Source organism: Vulpes lagopus, chromosome 7 (assembly GCF_018345385.1).
Source record: "Vulpes lagopus strain Blue_001 chromosome 7, ASM1834538v1, whole genome shotgun sequence".
Lineage (NCBI taxonomy): Eukaryota > Metazoa > Chordata > Mammalia > Carnivora > Canidae > Vulpes > Vulpes lagopus.
Window position 1 is genome coordinate 70,411,583 of NC_054830.1, and position 20,720 is coordinate 70,432,302.

General features: G+C 36.7%; 1 protein-coding gene across 2 annotated transcripts in view; it reads right to left on the bottom strand.

Annotated features, from left to right (window-relative positions):
* The window catches only part of ZNF462 (zinc finger protein 462), a 188,650-nt gene that overhangs the window by 135,049 nt on the left and 32,881 nt on the right, over nt 1-20,720 (bottom strand). Inside the window, exons 1-2 of one of the 2 annotated variants that reach the window (XM_041763289.1) lie at nt 1,741-2,162; nt 1,180-1,287 (exon numbers count right to left, since the gene is read on the bottom strand). The gene's annotated coding sequence lies outside the window, so the exon portion shown is untranslated. Of the gene's footprint in view, nt 1-1,179; nt 1,288-1,740; nt 2,163-8,321; nt 8,383-20,720 lie in introns of those variants that run through there. The other variant, XM_041763294.1, reaches the window with a different exon arrangement.

The following is a 20,720-nucleotide window of genomic DNA, read 5'->3' on the forward strand; positions in this document are numbered from 1 at the left end:
CTATCTCTTTTGCAAAGGGATGGGTTCCCCCCCCCCCCACCTCACCCTTCACCACCAGGTCGCACGTCTCTCCTAAGGCTCTAATTTGATGGAGTGGGGTGGGGTGGGGAGGGGGACGGTCTGTGCCTACACTATAAAAAAAAAAAAATCAATACAGCGAGTCAGGAGCAATTGAAGTTCAAGGGCACCGGCTGGTTGTACCATTTCTATTTCTCGCTTCCTCGAGTTGGACATCACCGAGCGTCGGGAGAAGCACACGGCGCGCGGGGCAGGGACCTTAATTAAAGTTTCTTTTGTCCGCGTCTGAATTGGGGGATGTTGCTGGATTCCTTTGCATTGGGGAGCGCGCATCCGGTGGAGAAGGCGCGGTGTCGAAGATCCAGGGCCAGATTGTCCTCTTTAATACTCACTCCCTGCCCCCCCACCCCCCCCACCCCGCCCCTTCCAAACAACAGTCCGGGAGGATAGACCCATAAAGCCCTACAATAAAGGGGAGGAGGAGACGCGCGCGGAGTTGGTTCCCATCGGATAGCGGGCTTCCAGACACAGATCCCAATCCTCCTTTTCCAAGATTTCTTTTCTTTTTTTTTTTTTTTTCCTCTCCCCATCGTTTATTCCCGGGGCAGAATGTCTCACCCAGAGGCACGATTTCACCCCCTTCGCCGTCAACACTTCCTGCCCTTTTCTCCTCCCACTCGCACTGAAAAGCTCGGGAGCCCTAAAAGGGTGTTGATGGCGGGGGTGATGATAAATAAATAAATAAATGACACTACGCGTGCGGCGGCGAAGAAAGGAGGAGCGGGGGGGGGGGGGGGGGCGGGGGGGGAGGGCGAGGCGAGGGGAGAGGAAAAGTAGGGAGAGGAGAGCAAGGAGGAGAAAGCGCGGAGGCGAGAGGGAGACGGGGAGTCAGAGAAAGAGAAGAGAAAAGGAGAAGGGAGGAGAGGAGGACGGTAAGGCTGCTCCGGGCTGAAGCGCCGCTGGCTTTGTGCAGAACCGGGAGGACTCCCGGCTCCCAGGTGCCCGGCGGGACCCGGGGAAGCCCTTGTGCCCCGAGCTCCTCCCCCGGGACCCCAGGGGTGTCCGAGCGCAGGCTGCGGCTCCCCCACAAATTCCTCGTGGCCGCCCGAGGAGGCGCGCCAGGTCTCCGCCGTCCCCGCGGTGCCCCAGCTGATCGGTTACCTCTTTGTCTTTAATAAAAAGCTGACTTTCGCTGTCAAGCCCTTGCACCCGGAAAATCACCATCGTATTTCAGGGTTGGAAGCCCCTGGGACCGCTGGGTTTTGGAGGCTGTGCGGGGAAAAAAAAGTCTTGCTCGACGTGAAGGTACCTCCTGGGGTTGGCCGGGGGCGGGGGGGGGGTCGGAAGTCCTGAAGACGGGGGCCGCCCTTCCCCGGGGGCAGGGTCGCTCGGAGCCCGGCGGTGGGGAGGAGGAGGAGGAGGAGGAGGAGGAGGGGGAGGAGGAGGAGGAGGGGGAGGGGGAGGGGGGGGCCGCGAGGAAGCGCCGGGGTCAGAGGGAGCCCGGGGCTCCGGGGGCACCGAAGGGCAGCCCGCAGTCGGGGAGCGAGCCCTGAGCCCTGGGGAGGAGCCTGGTGCGAGAATGCGAGCGCGCCCCGACACGCCGCGGACCTCGGCAACCCCCTGGGCCGGGCCAAGCCGCGGGCCGCTGGCCGACCGGCTGCGGTGAACTCGAGCAATTAACCTGCGCTGCGATGAAACGGGCCGCCGCCCGCTCAGACTCACCTCCAGCGACCCACACAGAAGCTCCCGAACCGGCCGCGGGGGGACCTGGCTCCTCCCTCCCGTCCCAGGAGAAGAGGACAAAAAGGGGAGATGGACTTGGAGATGGCCCCGCCCTTCAAACGCTCCAATCCTTGGAAACTAAACCTCCTCTCCAAGCCTCCCCGTCTACGAGGGACAAAGGCAGCGAGGAGATCCCGAGACCGATGGGTGGCTTCGGGGCTCCTCCCGAGGGGCGTGGGGGGCCAGGTACGGTGGTGAGTCTCCTTTCCAAACACAGGACAGTCTTTACAAGACCATCTTCTGGTTCAGCAGCGACTGACTTCCCAAAGCCGGGAAGCGAACTCCTGCAAAACTCCCGCAAAGCCTTTTTGAATGTGGAAAGGCTAAATTTTCAATTAGTGATGCCACACACATACACACACACACATTTTTTTTTCCCCCGACTTCTTTTGGAGTCACAAGTGCCCGAACTGTCCAACTAAAATAAAAGGAAAAAAAAAAAATTGTAACATGGTTGGGGATTAGGCTTTTTTTTTTTTTTTTTTGATTTTTTTAATTGGGGGCAGTTTTCTTTCAAATGATAGGAAAGCAACTGGGAAAATAAAAAAAAAAAAAAAGGTGGGTCAAGTCAAGGAAAGAGCGCTGTGGCTGCAGGTTTTAGAGAAAACCTTGATAAAGTTGGCACTTGAGTAACCGTAATTATGCTTTGCCATTAGCGGACAATTAAGATAACGGGAGAAAGTTCTCACCTCCTGCTATGTCATTCCTTCAGAATATTCATAAGGATAATGCGAGGCTCCTTGGTGGAGTTATCCTCCTCCTCCAGGAAGGTTGGTTTCTCAATTTTTTGCATTAAAAATGGAAAAGTTTAGGTTTTGTACACAGCCAGCAATGTGAGGGAAGTCTCATGGGGACGTGGGGACCGCGTGAAATTTGCCTTTTGTTACCCTATCCCATGCCACTGTGCCCTGGAGTCATACAGGATTTCAAGATTTTATTAATGTTCATAAGGAAATATGAATATGTTGGAAGTCTGGACTTTCTTCTCCCTTATCATGGGTGACTGGCATACAGGCTCCTCATAAAGGGAAATTATGGCTCATCAAAAGAGTGACTTTATGAGCATTAACAGAATAATAAATCTTGCTATTTTAGTTCAAGAAACAGTGGAGTCCTATAATTAGAGTGACCCGTGCAAATATGATCCACTCATGTGCCCACCTCTAGCAGGATAGGGGTAGCCTATAAATCATTTTGGGCTTTAAAGGTTTAGGAAAGGAAGGCACCCAGATCTCTCAAAGAAAAGTGTTTATGGCAGGAAAAGGGCCTTCTGTCACCTGCAGGAAGGAATCATGGAAAGAAGGAAGAGTTGGTCCAGAGGCTACATTAAAAAGACAGAATTTCAACTGAAACCAGAGTTATTCACTCATTGTTACAATATTTACATTATATGAAAAAAGGAAAAGTCCTCCTTCCTGAAAACTATACAAAAAAACAAAACAAAAATCCAGTTTATAACCCCACTTTCCAAATTCCAGCTGGAAAACTGTTCATGCTGATGATTTTAGCAAAACAAAGAGCAAATGAACGGAATATGGCTTTTTCAGAAGTCTCAATTATTCCGTCTTTAAACATTTGACCATATTGTGACAGACCTCTTGAACTTGATGGTATTTTCCTGCCTGTGTAAAACTCCTTTACTGAACGGTTCAAGACAGTCTTTTACTATTTGAGTTTCTGACTTTCAAAGGGTTGCTCCCAATCCTTCAGATCTTTTACTCTTGTTGGAAATTACTCAGTCCTTAAAAAGTTTTTTGTTTTTCTGAAAACTTCAAATTCGGTGATTACGGATCCACCAAATATCCAAAACGTGAAGTCGCTAGCACCTTACTCAGCCCTTACCGGAAAATCAATATATTCTCATAAACCCATATCCAAATATACATAACTAGTTGACTAGTGTCCATGCCTCTGGAGGAGTGACTAAAAGACAACAAAGGTGGATAATTCATGGTTCTGAACAGCTCTCAAAAGAAGAGAAATTGCAATAACTTATATTAAACTTACTCCTTATGAATCTTTGTATATATACCTTTGGATACCAGAAAGGAATGGCAATGTTCTAAAATTCAAAAAAAAAAAAAAAAAAAAAAAACCTTTCTGCCATAGGTACAAGTTAAATTTACAGTTCTATCAAGCTAGTTACTATAACATAGAACATTCATGTGTAAGATCATTCAATCGTTGAATAGCTGTTTAGCAACTACGATGTGCCACACTCAGAGCCGAATATTAGGGATGCAAAGATGAATGAGAGATGATATGTTAGAATCTCAGTGCACGATCTACTTGCTGAGCCATTAGCTTTAAAATCACATTATTTATAGAACTTTAGTTTGTCTTTCGTTTTTGTTTTTTTAACTTTCTCAAAATCAATACAGGGATTTAGCCAATTTGGAGACTTTGACTTGAACATTTCTGCTCCTATTTTGGAGTTATTGAGAGGTAATATTTTGTTAAAGTAAAATTTTGGGACTTCATTTTAAAGCCAATATCCTGTCAAATTCATATTTTTACAAGAACTTCTTTATAGAGCGGATCTTTTTAGGAAAGAGAGCAACCTTGGCTCAACTATGATTAGATTAACCAAAATTCAGAAGAAAAAGACTCAACTGAAAGATTGCCCATTTGTTGAAGCATCCTCTTCCAGCAGAAAGACCAGTATTTCCAGATTCCTGCTACTGAAACTAAAGCTCAGAGAGGGGACATGACTTGGTCAGGACCACAGAGCTGGTCAGAGGCAGTCAGCTCTAGAAGCTATGCCTCTATGGCATTTTCCCAAAGTTCTCTTCTTATATCACTTTCAAGATTTTTTTTTTTTTTTACATATTGCCATGTTATTTACTTAATATATATTATTTTTAAATCAATAAAAATAATTTAGCTTTATCAAAAGAAATAAGACCCATGATACCATAGATCTGATGGGCTATTTATATACACATCTTCAATACATATCAAAGTAAATATATTATTAAAATTAAAAGAACAGAAAAATGTTTGGATTAAAGCAGTCTGATAGTATACATGCCAAACTGTTAATGGAGAAGTGGCAAAGAAAATGTTGTTTGAGCTATTTTTGTGTGTACAAACATGAATCACTTTTCAGTTTGAAAAGTAAAAAAAATAAAAAATAAAAAAAAAATAATAATAAGGTCTAGCAGAGGCTAGTATAGCCCCAAATTAGCCCCCCCTTATATATTCCTGCTAGAAATTAAAAATTGTAAAAAAAATTGGCACAAATCTTTTTAGCACAATTAGCAATATATATTTAAAGTCCTAAAATGGTCACACTTTGTGTTCCCTTATTCCTCCTCTTAGAATCTACCCTAAAGAATCAATCAGAAATATAGAAAAAACTTACACAAAAAAATGGTGCAGGTGACGTGAGTAATTGAAAATAAAATTGTGATTAAGAGAAGAGGAATGGTAAATAAGAATATATGCCCACTCTGATATATTAGGCAGCCTAAAATTGTTAGGAGGATTTTGTAATGAAATAGAAAAATAGCCTCCTGCTAGGTTAAAGACCTAGATATAAAATTATGATCACTGATTATCTTTTATAATACACATGCACATGCAAATCACCAATGTATCAATAGTAAGTTGACTTCTCATAAAAAATTTAGAAAATGTGGAACTTATATATAGTCTATATATGTTAGATAATTATATATAAGCCATATATCCATATGTGCATATACTTATATATACATGCACATACATATATATTGCTATGGAGTTGACTGCTCTTTTTGGACTGAATTGTCAATTATCTGTTTAAGTATTTAAAAACATTTTAAAGTTAAATAATAGAACTTCCTTTTATGCGTCTGGTAATTATAAATGAGTTTCAAAGAGCTAATTAATATTGTTAATAAAATACAGTAACTGTTTTTTTCATAAAAATAATTTGCTTTTCACAGGAACAAAATAGGAAGATTTGAGTGGGCATTTTGAGTACATTTTATATACAAAAGGAAATTTAAGACCAAAGGGATTGAATGATTTAACCTAAGGTCTTCTCAAGTCAGTAGTGTAAAGAAAACTAAAATCCAAGTCTCCTAACTTCTTAACTCTTGTATTTTGAAATCTAGAATTCTACTACATACTCAAAATATTACCAAATATTATCAAAATAAAGTTACTGATGGCCAGTATGAATAAAGTTCAATTTCATCAGTTAGGAAAATGAAAGCTATGATACCCTTTCATACTTACAAGTTGGCAGAAATATATACTGCGTTATGTGCATATATGTGTGTGTATTTACATTTACCAATAGTTAAGAGTATACATAATTCCTTGTTGTTGAGGATATGGACAAATAGACCCTTCCATTCTCTATTATCGGAACAATGACAAGTTTCAATCCTTCTGGATATATTAAAAGTCTTTACCCCAGAAATTTGGGATCCCTGGGTGGCGCAGCGGTTTGGCGCCTGCCTTTGGCCCAGGGCGCGATCCTGGAGACCCGGGATCGAGTCCCACATCGGGCTCCCTGCATGGAGCCTGCTTCTTCCTCTGCCTGTGTCTCTGCCTCTCTCTCTCTCTCTGTGTGACTATCATAAATAAATAAAATTAAAAAAAAAAAAAAGTCTTTACCCCAGAAATTTAACTTTTAGAAATTGACTTAAAATATCCATGACTATCATCAAAAATTTATGTACAAGGAGGTCCACTGCAGCATTAATACCTAACAAGTGATTAGTTAAAGAAAATACATTCATCGGGACACCTGGTGGCTCAAGAGGTTGAGCATCTGCCTTTGGCTCAGGTCATGATCCTGGAGTTCCGGGATCGAGTCCAGCATTGGGTTCCTGAATGGAGCCTGCTTATCCTCCCTCTGCCTATATCTCTGCCTCTCTCTGCGTCTCTCATGAGTAAACAAATAAAATCTTTTTAAAATAAATAAATAAATAAAAAATAAAGAAAATACGTTCATCTATGTAATAGAAAATAATACATTTTTATAAAGCTATCAAATTCTATAAGAAATATTAAATGAGGGATCCCTGGGTGGCGCAGCGGTTTAGCACCTGTCTTTGGCCCAGGGCGCGATCCTGGAGACCCAGGATCGAATCCCACGTCGGACTCCTGGTGCATGGAGCCTGCTTCTCCCTATGCCTGTGTCTCTGCCTCTCTCTCACTGTGTGCCTATCATAAAAAATAAAAAAAAAAAAAAGAAATATTAAATGACATTGAAATACGTGATTTTTTGATAAGAGAAAACTAGATTTCAAAACAATGCATATAGCATTATTCCACATTTATACATGTGTGTTTGTGTGGATCGAGGCATTGAAAAATGATTAGGAAAGTATAATAAAACTGTTAATATTTTTTTCCAAGTGATGTAATTTTTCTAGGTGATGTAATATGAGTATATATATATATATATTTTTTTTCACTGTGGCTTCCCAGATTTTGGGGGGATGGAGGAAGGGACTGAGGGGGGGAGAGGGAAACTAGGTTTTTTTTCTTTTTTAAAAAATTTCAATTAGCCAGAATATATATACATCATTAGTTTCAGATGTACAGTTCAGTGATTCATCAGTTGCATAGGGCACCCAGTACTCATCATGTACCCTTCTTAAACCCATCACCCAGTTACCCCATTCCCCCACATACCTCCCCTCCAGCGACCCCCAGTTTTCTATAGTTAAGAGTCTTTCATGGTTTGTCTCCCTGGGAGACGGATGATTTTAAGCAGGCTCAATATCCAGCAAGGAACCAACGCGGAGCTCAATCCCCCGACCCTGGTATCATGACCTGAACCGAAATCAAGAGTCAGACGCCTAACTGCTGAGCCACCCAGGAGCCCCAGCTTCTCAGATTTTTAAACGTTTCTATATATATATATAGATTGGAGAATCTAGAATATATATATATATATATATATATATATGATTGTGAGGAGATTTTTTTGCATCTAGAAAGAAAAAAATTTATAGCTTGCAAGTAAATTTTGCCAGCACAGAATTTCTCTTACATCATAATGACTGACCGAACCAAATGTTTTTTTTCTAGTGTGTTGTAAGGTTCCATTAATTATTATCTTAAAACATACACATCTTGAAGTAGTTTTGCATATATTCATTCGATTTCCTAGACAGCCTTTACTCAAGAGTTCACTGTTCATATTTTGGGTAGTAACTGCGAGCATGAGCATCAGGTTGACTTGACTCTTCATCCACTAACCACTAACCCTTGACTGATCCCTTGCAGATTTCATGTTAGTTGCCCTTTCACCATAAAGTGGAATCTACACATTCTCTCTCCTATCTACTAGGTTGAGGTTTGGTTTCCCAGTGAGTTGCTAAGAACAATGTTTCACAAAAGTTACTCATTGGTTATATTTTTTTAAGTTTCTAAAATGCAGAATAAATGTGCTTTTTAGTAACATTCTAATGTTTATCCTGAAAATCTGCTCATGCCAAGGAGCATGTTTTAAGTATTTATTGACTTAATGTTCAGAAGAAAGACAAAGCCAAATCCAGAAATGTACATCTACTCACTAACTTCCAGCTCCAGCTCTTACTAGTGATGACCTTGAACTCCATGCATCAGTTTCTACATCTGTAAAAAAAGAACAATTAAATATTTATAAGATTGTTATGAAGCTTTCTTTTTTAAAATGCATATAAAGAACATGGGAGTTTTTAAATGTAAGCTAATACGATGCAAGTCCTTAAAGCTTCACTGTGAGATGGCATAGGTGAAAGAAAAGCTCTAAAGTCAAAAGACAGGTCTCTAGTCCAGATTTGAATTCAAAACCAAAACACGCACCCTTGTCAAAAGCCAATCCATTACTATTTTAACAAAATTTAAAAATCAAAATAATAATAAAAAGCCTAGGCAAATTAATGTATCTAAGTTCTCCTATTACTATTTACTTGCCGCTTGCTGGTTCAGTGTGCTGTTCGCTAGAACTCAGAGCTACCAGGCCTTAGTGCCAAAGGTTTTTTCAAATGGAAAAAAAAATCTTAAAATCAGGAAAATGTTGTTTATTGATACCTCAAATCCAAGAAACAGTTGTTGATGCTCAGAAAAAACCATGCAGTGTGGGAATTGTTACAGTAAATATAAATAAATAAACCAGAGCAAAGGGGGAATTTTATCTTTCTTTATTTTTCTGTAAATTGTACTTTATTTTCCTTCATTTTTCTGTAAATTGTATAGAGTCCACTTCTGTTCACTGCTTTAGCTTCTGGGTCACCAATGTTCTGCTGGAGCACAATTTGAAAGCCCACTGATCCTTTCCAGATGAGAAAATCGTCTCACCAAAAATGCTCAGGATTACATACCAAAGTGATCGAAGATCCATACCTATTCAATTTCTCTTTATGGTGATTTCTACTACAACCAAGTTGCCTATCTTGGTAAAAGAGACTTCCTTGAGCTGGTATTGAATAAAAAATTCAGTTTTCTCCTTTCTCAGTCCTTTCTTTCCCTCTATCTCTCCTTCCCTTCCTCCGTAAGGTTTCCCAGAAATGAGCTTTTATACGTTACATAACCCACAATAATTAGCAGCTTAGTCAAGCAATAAATAATTTTTATACTTTCTCTAAAGTATGTTGATGACTCTCAGTCCATTTCATCTTTTTTGTAAACTCAGAGGATTAGCAGAACAGTTAATTATGTTATCTGTATATCAACATCTTCTCTACCTTGAGGATGTTCAGGGGTTTTCTCCACTTTTTCCTTCTCATCTTTCAATCTTTATAGGCTTAGAATGAGAAAAGAAAAAAAAAAACACAAAAGACAAGGAGGCACAGGGCTCTTCACCTGGAAAATTGTAATTCTGCTTTTATTTCACATAGAGATATAAATGGAGAATTAATGCTGTTCTGCATATCAGGGATCATAGAAAAGAAAAGTCGGTTCTTCTGGTCCTTTTGCAATCCCTCTACACCTCTATATCATGCAGCATTCACAGAGGACTTATTCTTGTTATTGAAAAGGGAGATTGGCCTTTCATCTGACTTATGACAGATGATTGAATTTGAATTAGTAGAAACTTTCTTTTCTTTTCTTTTTCTTTTTCTTTTCTTTTTTTTTTTTTTTTTTGAGAAGAAGACAGAGAGAGAGGCAGACAGGGAGGGAGGGAGAGAATCCCAAGCAAGCTTCATGCACAGCATGGAGCCTAGCACACAACTCTGAGAACATGACCTGAACTGAAATTGTCAGATGCTTAACCAACTAAGCCATACAGGTGCCCCAGTAGAGACTTTTTAAGTGTCATAAAATGAAACTGTAGTATCAATTTGGCAATTGAATGAACTCTGTGGATCCTAGAACTGAATGATAAAGCATATGACATGGAGAAAGAAAAGCAACAGTGATTATTATTACAATTTCATTTAACTGTTAATCTGTATGTAGCCAGGCTCTAGCAGGTGCTCCATTCCCATTCACTGAGGAGATTGCAAAATCCAAGACATGTCCAGCTGTCATCTTCTCAATTTAGGAACCTAAGCCCTTATCAGGCAAAGGGATATGGTATTTGTAGGAGAAGACACAGATTTTGTCTGGAGGCTGAGAAGAGCCCCAGCACAGTAGATCAGTAATGCGAACCTCTGACATCTGTAAATGATCCTTACAAAGCATTTATCACATACATTTAAAAAAAATCTATTCTTCATAACCATTTATGACATGAGGATTATTTCTTATGTTTTATAGTTGAAGAAACCAAGGCTCCAAGTTCAGTGACTCACTCAAGATCATCCAATGAGCCCTGGGTCTTGAACTCAGGACTTTTGATTCTGGATAGTACCATCTTTCCTCATTGTCAAATATTAAACTCCCAATATAATATAGTGATATGTGTTTTTTTTTATTTTTTGCATCATGTCTCTATATACCTCTTGATATATCTATATTTCCTGATTATAAAAGTAATATATATTGTGACAAACACAGACAAGTTAAACAAAAGAAAATATAAGATAATATCTACTCTGAAATTACAGAGAGAACTACTGTTAACTCTTTTCTCTGTACTTTCCTCTGTACTTTGTGATTCGTTTATGTCTTCTGCTTATTTTTTATTGGTATGATTGTGTGTCTGTGTTTTTACAATTACTTGTGATGTCACCTTATAGAATAAGGATATTTACTCCTTACAATATGGAATAAAATATTTTTCTTAGTGTTTTGCTTTTAACTTTGATAATATCGCTCTTTAATATACTGAGGTCAGACGGCTAGGGTGGCTCAGCGGTTTAAGCGCCGCCTTCAACCCAGGGCCTGATCTTGGAGATCTAAGATCGAGTCCCATGTCGGGCTCCCTGCATGGAGCCTGCTTCTTCCTCTGCCTGTGTCTCCGCCTCTCTCTCTCTGTATGTCTCTCAATAATAAATAAATAAAAACTTAAAAAAAAGAGATTTACTTCTATAAAAAAAATACTGAGGTTAAAATATTTTGTGTTCATATTTATCACTCATTTTCTTTTGGCTTTCCACCTCATTGGCATATTTTAGAAAAGCCTTCAAATCCCTAATGGGACAACCACTTATCTATGTGGGTGTTTATCCCCCCCACAAGTGTCAAGATTTTTATTATTTGAGCAGAATTTCTCTCTCCATATGTATAAGTAGTAATTTATGTATATATGTGTAAATTCATATAATACGTAATGATTTACATGTATAAATTTGTATGTATATGTATAAATGTACATACATGTAATAGGCTCATTTATATGTATATGTATAAATTTGCATGTAATTTAACTTAGTCCAAATTCCTTCAGTAGGTACACAGGTTATTGCTTTGCCTATGATCCCAAATCATGGCTTTATCATTTTACAAAATTGTAGACATGTTATTGAGTTACCAGTCTATTCAAAACTTTATATCTGCTTTTTCCTTTTGTTTCGTTTTGTTTGGTTTGGTTTAGTTTTGGGGGTTTGTTTTGGTTTTGGTTTTGGGTTTTTTTGGCTTTTTTCTTAACATAGTTAGATTCGGGATTCTGAGTCCAAAATCTTATATGACTATTCACTGTTCAACTTTTTTTCATCTCACTAAGAAAGTAGTTAAGGTGTTAGAACAGTGACTTCAAAATTGAGGAAGGAAAGAGAAATGAGAAAATCAGCTAATACAGTGAAAGAAAATAAAATATTTAAACAAAGAAGAGTGTTTGACAATAGACAACACAAACACCATATCAGACAAAATAAGAAGTTGGAAATAAAATTGTGTAGTTAATATGTTTGTGTTGACTTTCAGAATAAATGTTAATGGATGGAGTTTCTCTATTGAGATATAGAGTCTCCTACTGCTAAACCAAGTTAATAACCATAAACTTTATTCAAGCTGATTAAATGGGTTGTACAATTCCTCTATATTCTGTTTGTTACCTGAGGGTCACAGAATCTGTCAGCTTCCAGAAGAAAGGTGTGTTAAACAATATGCTGGTCTAAGAGACAAAAAATGCAAAACAGCTATTTAAATAGGTCACAAGTAAAAGTAAATGGCCAGGAATTTTTGGAAATAAAAAGGAGTAACCAGAAATCAGATAAATACTATCAGAAATGAATTAGGAGAAAATATAGTAATATCAGACAAAATGAAGTTCAAGGTTAAAAACATTAAAATGAAAAAAAAAACATTTTAAAAAAGTAAAAAGAGGGATCCCTGGGTGGCGCAGCGGTTTGGCGCCTGCCTTTGGCCCAGGGCGCGATCCTGGAGACCCGGGATCGAATCCCACATCGGGCTCCCGGTGCATGGAGCCTGCTTCTCCCTCTGCCTGTGTCTCTGCCTCTCTCTCTCTCTGTGACTATCATAAATAAATAAAGATTAAAAAAAAAAATGTTAAAAAAAAAAGTAAAAAGAGTAATTCATCATTTTTGTACCTAATAATATAGCTTCTAAATATGTGAAGTATGATTTGTTAAAACTACAAGGAGAAGTTTACAAAACTATATGATAATTGTAGATTTTTGATATGCCTCACCAAAAAATAACAAATTAAGTGGCCCTCAAATACAAAAGAATATGAAGGAATTGAATAACACACTCATCAAACTTGATTGTAGATGTATGTGTAGGAGTGTATGCCTGATTTTCTTTTCCAATACCAGTTAAGCAGTCACGAAAATTGACCATCCAGCCACAAAAATAAAAGCTCTATAATCTCAATAAATATTGAAAGCAGAATACAGATCAGAATGCAAGAAACTATAAATAACTTCCAAAGAACAGAAATACACACACCCATACACACATACATCCATACCCACGCACACACCCGAAAACTTTAAAATACCTTTCATGATAATCTTTGGTTAAAAAAAAAAAATCAAGCTGAAATTACAGACTATTTAAGTAGAAACAACACTGAGAATACTACATATGAAAACTTACATGATGTAACCCAATTTTAGTTATATAAAATTTATATCCTCATGTGCATTAATTAGAAGCAGAATGCATTTAAAATACACAAGACTTTGAATTGAAGGAGTTAAAAATCCTCCCCCAGTTTTTTTTTTAAGTAGAATGTATTAAGTGTTAAAAGCAGAATTCTATGAAAATTAAGAAGTAAACTTTATCAATTAAACTATCAACAGAAAAGTCAGATAAGTCTGAAAAAAAAAACCCCCACAAATATACAACATTACGATAAGGAAAGAAACATAACTGCAGAGGAGATTAAAAAGTTATTAGAATATTATATCAATAAAATTGAATTTCTTAGGTAAAAAGGATAATTTTCCAAAAATCTATATAATAATGAAAATTGACTCAAGAGAAAGAAAAAAAGAAAAATAAACCAATTACCGCAGAAAAACAGAAAGCATAGTTAAATCCCCAACTCCCACAGCAGAGGCACTAGGTAAACTATTACACCTGATAGAAATGATAATCTGGGTTTGAAAAATATGTGTATGTATTTATTTGTCTTTAAATATTTTTATTATAAAGTAATAGATATTTGTGGAAAAAATTTTAAAATACAGAAAGTTTTAGACACCAAAGTGTAAGTCCTGGGCTATTTAAAGATTTTATACTCATTCTTTGTGTCTTAGAATTTTTAGAATACAATTCTTTGTGTTATTCTATAACCCCACAATCCACAAAGCAAACCAAATACAGAAACAAAACTTTATATCAATATTACTTGTAAATATAAATGTGAAATTTCTGAATAACATATTTCATGTAAAAATTCAACAGTGTATCAAAGAAATAATTCACCATAAGTAAATAAGGTTATCCCAGAAAAGCAAGGATGCTCAAAACCAGGAAATCTATTGAGGTAGCTCATTACATTAACTGAAGACAGTAGAATTACCATGTGATCATCTTGATAGATGCCAAAACAAGTTGTTAATAAAATTTAATATCCATTTCTGATTACAAACAAAACAAAATAAAACAAAATTGAATTTTCAGTAATTCACAACTAGAAGGATACTTTTTTCATTATCAGAATATCTACCAGGAAATTACAGCAAAACTTACTACTGAAGTATTAGAAGCATTCCCATTAAGGTCAGGAATTAAAGAAGAAAATACCTGTTATTCACTGAGACAATTCAACATTTCACTGAGGTCTCGGCCTTTGAGATAATTCAAGAAATTTTCAGAATAAATATTAGAAAGACTGAGACCAAAAAACCGTCATTATTTGCAAATGCAAATTAGAAACTCTCAAACAACCCTCTTAAAAACAAATAGAACTGAGAGTTCAAGAAAAGAACTGAGGACAACGGAAACATACAAAAATCTATTAATTTTCTCATATGCCAGTAATACCTACATAAGTTTGAATGCATTCAGCTTCAGTTAGAGAATGCCGAGTGAAGGTTTAAATCTTATTTACTGAAAAGAGAATCAGTTCATTGGTATGTCTAGTGGCTCAGTAACATTTCCTGGTACCTAAACACTTCATCTTTCTGCTACATTATCTCAACATGCTGCCTTTTTTGTCTTCATATGGCCACATTACGGTTTATCCCAATCAGGTGTCATGCCTGGTCATCAGCATTGAAAAGTAGAAGAAAGAATGGGTGTAGGAGCAAAGGGGATTTTACTTGTATCAAGTAATAAATATTATCAGAATTTTTCTTATCACACATTGTGTAATACTAGGTAATATGGCCAGCATTGGTGGCAAGAGTGCTAGAGAAGGTAAGCAAGTAGTAAAAGCACAATCATGTAGATTGCGTGGCTGGCTTAGCCCTTACCATGATTCATCCTCAGGTAATGGGCATACTGCAGACCCCAAATAAAATTAGGACCCCAAATAAAATTAGCAAGGAAGAAGTGATCAGAGGACTATTTGGTAGATGACTCATAGTGTATGTCACTGTACCATTTAGAAAATACAATGGGAATAGAAGATTCCAATCACCCAGATGACATTTTTTAAAACATCTATAATGTAGCTAAAGTAAATAATGAAATGTGCGAAACCTACATGATGATATTTTAAAACTTTACTGAAAGAACTTAAGACTTATGACATGGAAATGGAGAGGCATATTGCATTGTTACATGAAAAGCCTCAGTACTGTTGATTCCCTTTATAATAACCTAGAAATCCATAGTAGTCCCAATCAAAATGCCCTTTTCTTTTTCACCTTGATAACTGATTCTAAAGCCTATGTAAGAGGAAATTATCATTTTCAAAAATAAGCTAGTATGAAGTCTAATGCCTCATCATATATCCTAAAATTTAGTATACAGATAAAGTGACAAGAGTTGAATGCAAATTGAATACAGAATGGAATACAATAAAGAACACAAAACCCAAAACGAGCCTGTCATGTTAGGGTTCGTATATGATAAAAATAGTATTTCAGATCAGTTGGAAATAATCGATTATTTCAGATTTAATTTTGGAAACACGTCTCCACTTGGGAAGAAATAGTCATATTCTCACACCATGTATAAAAATAAATTCCAGATGGATTAAAATTATAAACATGAAAAAACAAAACTGTAACATACTGGGTCTCATGGGGAAATATTTTTAAAATCTTGGGTGTAAAAGATTTTCTAAAATGTCATAGATTGTCCAGTTAATTTACATGGTAAATTTTATAGGTGAAGAAAGTTAAAAGACAAATGACAGACCTGCAGAAGATATTTCCAACATATATGACAAAAGTAAGTATTATTTGTAAAGAGTTCCAATAATTCAATAAGAAAAAGACAATCTAGGGGTGCTGGAGTAGCTCAGTTGGTTAAGCACCTGTCTTCAGCTCAGGTTATGATTCTGGGGTCTTGGGATCAAGCCCCATCCGATGACAGGTTCTCTGGTCAGTGGGGAGTCTGCTTCTCCCTCTGACACTCCCACCACTCGTGCTCTCTCACTCACTTTCTCTCTCTCAAATAATAAATAAATAAAATCTTTAAAAACAAAGAAATAAAAAGAAAAAGACAATCTACAATTTAAAAATGGAAATAGAAAATCATCAAACTATTCACAGAAGTCATACAAAACACATAATAAAAGACATTACACCTTTAATAATCATGAAAGTGAAACTTATAATAATCATAAAATTATTTCATTCATAAGATTGTCAATTATCTTTTAAATTTGTACTATCTAGTGTTGGCACTAGATACTGAAGTACTGAATTTGTGGAAACATACATCTGTACAGTGGTTTGGTGGACAATGGGGTGATATCTAATAAAATTTAAAATATTCATAGCTTTCTGACCCAAAAACTGTATTTCTAAGAATTCATTTTATAGGAATATTTGCATATGTGTACAAGTGTAAATTGAAGTATTGTTTCTAATCGGAGAAAATCTGAAACTACTTAAATACCCAACAATAGTGGAATTATTTTATAAATTATAGCATATAAATTTACACCATTATAAATTTATATATTTTCATTATAATTAAGATAGACCTACTACACTGACATGGCAAGATCTTCAAGATACATCATTACATTAAAAACTCTTGTATTTATATTTTAAATGCTACGTTTTTAATATTACATATTATATTATTAACGTTATATTTATCTGTTATATCATATAAGTATGTAAATGCATAGAACAGTATTTAAAAGGTTGCTTTTACACATGATTTCTTATAGATCAGAGCATATTAATGCAGAGGTTGACAAGGCTGGGGAAAAGGCTATAAAAGAGCTTTAATATTTAGTTTGTATATTGCTAAATTGAAAATTTTCAAAATAAGCATGTATCATGTGCTTCTGCAATTAAAAATATTTTAAAAGAGGCAGCTTAGTATTTGAATGAAACAAACATTTGACTGAGTTTCAAGTCTAGGTATATATCACCTAATTGTTGCATGACTTGAATATTTTCAATTTCCTTATCTTCAAATTAGGTAAAATAATACTTATTCCATAAATGGGTCACATGAGATTATGTAGGAAAATACCTAGCCCATAGTAGGTGCTCAAAATGTTGGTTTCTTAAATGGCTAAAATTAGAGATAAATAAATTGTAATCTTTATCATTTGCTTTTCTTATTTGAGCTCAAAGGAAGCATGGTTGGATCAAACAGATATTTTCAAGCATTTGTACTTGAAGTTTTCATTGAAGGACAGCAGATCTACATTTTGAGATGAATTAAGTATTCAATTTTTTTATCATAGTATTATAAACTATATACCAGACAGTGTGCTAGGCACTTGGAGGCATAAAGATGAACAAGAACTGGCCCATTCTATTGAGGAGCTTGAAGTTTGCCTTAATTTAATGTTTTCAGTTAGGTGAGATAAATGCAATGCTAGAGACATTTATAAATGCTAAGGATATAGAAAAGAATACTGCTAAGAAATCACAGAATGTTTGAATTGAGCAAGATCAAGAGATCATTTATCCAACTTCCCATCCAGTGTAAGAATTCCTTCCACAACATTCTTGTTATTCTTCCATAACAAGATGGAAAGGTAGTTTCTGCCAGAATAATAATGATTTATTGAATGTTTACTACAGTCCCATATATCATTCAAACTCTTCACAAACATTGTCTTGACTTTAACATTGCCACAAAACTGAAAGCTAGTTAACATCATACATAATTTACAGATAGACACTGAGACCTAGAGTGGTTAAGTAATTTGTTTGAGGACACACAGCTAATTCACAAGGCTGAAATTTGTATTCAAATCCAAGTCAGCCTTATCCCAAAACCGGTGTTCCTAATCTGAGCCATTCCACCCTACTGTTTTTACAGCTGGGATATTTCCAGTGGTATGAAACTCGATATACTGAAAGTCTGTTGTTCCATTTATACAGTTCTCTATATAGTGCTGGAATCTGTTGTCTTTTTTTTTTTTTTAAGATTTTATTTAATTATTGGACAGAGTGAGAGAGCACATGAGCATGGGAGAGGAGCAGAAGGAGAGGGGGAAGCAGACTCCCCTCACCACTCCCTGAGCAGGGAGCCTGATGCACGGGGGTCAATCCCAGGACTCTGGGCGCATGACATGAGCAGAAGACAGATGCCCAACCAACTGAATCACCCTGGTGCCCTGTGGAATCTGTCTTCTAATAACATCAATTCCTTACTTTAATGAGTATCAGATGACACCTGCAGTGGAATTGGACTTGCCAAGAATATTAAAATCTTTCAGACATGGTTTCTACCCTCAGACAGCTTATAATCTTGCCTTTTCTGTTTGGAAAAGCACGGAATGCCTGTTCTCTTTTACCAGAGTGCCTTCCAAGAGTCTGAAAACAAATCCATCCCCCAACACACCTAAATAAAAACCACTCAACTTCTGACTGAATTTGTTGTTATTTCACACTAAATATCCTCAGATCTTCAACTGTTGCTGGATTTCCAGTCTCTCCACTTCAATTTTCTTTCTCTAAATGTGTATCGGATCCTGTCCTTAAAAGACAGGGTTTTGAACCCAAACAGTGTAATGCTAATGGTAGTAACAGAGGGAGTTTGACTTTCATTTGAATATTGACTTCAATTAATATTTGCAATAATGGTTCTGGTTTTTGATAGCCATAATGTTATATACCTACATAAAGTCACCTTAATACCACTCAGTTCCCCCACATTTTTATTTTAACAAATATTCACCCATCCAGTCTTGGTTTTTTCTTTCACTTTGAACTCGTCAAATAGAATTTTTAAGCTTTTATATTTAATTCTTAAATCAGGACTTTATTATTATCTTTTCAAAATGCAATCTTTAAAGAAATAATTGGTCTACCATTTCAGACTGTCAAATTGTTTTTCAGTCTTGATATTGTTTTCCATTTTATTAGATATTTCACCCAGCTTTATGAAACCCTTAATCCTTAAAGCCCGATGTTTCTGTGAACTCTGAAGATTCAAGGCAAAGGAGGGAGTTTTGAATTGTGTTACTAATGACCTCTTCCAAGTTGGAATAGGTTCATTAATCAATCCTTCTTTGTTATCATTGTTCAATCAATCTTCCTTTGTTATCATGGTTCAATCAGGAATGAATTCACTTAGCTAAGTTAGCATCTGATGTATTATATTATGAGAAACAGAAAACATGTTCTTGAAATTAGGATCCGTTACATGCATGGCATTTTCCTGTAGTTGTTAATTTGGCCTGATTTATTCTTATTGAACCCATACTGGATCCAATAATCACTGTATTCTTTCCTAAATGCTCGCAAATCCTTTATCCCAGTCACCTATCTACCTGCCATCTTTCTTTTTTATTTCTCTTTAAGTTTTACAAAAGGTTCAGGTCAAATTATAAAAATAAATTCAATAAAAAGGGAAAAAGTTACAGAAATGGGAGCAAGGGTAAAAATGAAAGATAATCACAGGAGAGGTAAATTAATATACAATAATGCATGTCATAGACTCCTACATGTGTGTTTGGAGCAGGTCAGAACAGCTGAGACACAATATTAGGGACAAGGCACTCAGAAGATAAAGGCAAAGTTTTCTCTGTTTATGTTTGTTTTTAAACATTTAAGAGAGCCATTACATCTGTGGATTTACCTGCAGCCCCTCAGTAGGCCAGTGGGATATTATCAAATACTGATTGGATAAGAGTAGTTCTAGAAGGGCCAAAGCAATGCTGTCTGTGTGGGCATATTTCCCATGGTCTGACCTCATCCAGGACAATTCAGAGAACGGGTAGGATATATGCTTGGGCTTCAAGCAATCCTCTGTAAATGGAACTGCTTGCAACTGTGTTATTTGTTTGGAATAACTAGGCCCTCTAGTGAGAACCTAGTTCAGGGCATGATCACAGGGTCTGGGGACCGAGTCCCACATCGGGCTCCCTGTGAGGAGTCTGTTTCTCCCTCTGCCTATGTCTCTGCCTCTCTCTGTGTCTCTCATGAATAAATAAAATCTTAAAAAAAAAAAAAAAGAACCTAGTTCAGATAGTCTGTGTCACCAACTAGAGGTATATCTATGTGAATAAGTTCCCCACAGAAAGGTAAGAAACTATACTAAGAAATAGTTTATTATCTATTTAATTAAGACCCATTGGTTATCAAGGTTAGAAGATACCTCTTGTGATAATAACAGTAGTTCACTAGATGAACTTAGGAATAATTTCATTTTAATGATATATTTACATCGACTTGTACATAAACACACAAAAATGTTAATATTTATTTTACCCAGATGAAATCCTTTTGGTACTAGGTGGATCTAAATAAATTTTAAAATAAAAGGATGAATAGAATGCTATTTATAATATTTCTACTTCAATAATTTTCTTTCTGTTTTCTCTACACAGCAGAAACTGATTTTCCAGAAACTTCTGTATACAAAAAAGTGGGCAGAGCATTATCCTTCCTAATATTTTATTACTCTCAAGACATGATAAATATTACTGAAAAAAAGTGTCTCACCTAGTATATATTTTCTCCAAATCTAGCAAATGCTTAAGAATAGTACCCCTTGAGGAACCTGGGTGGCTCAGTTGGTTGGGCATCCGACTCTTGATTTCAGTT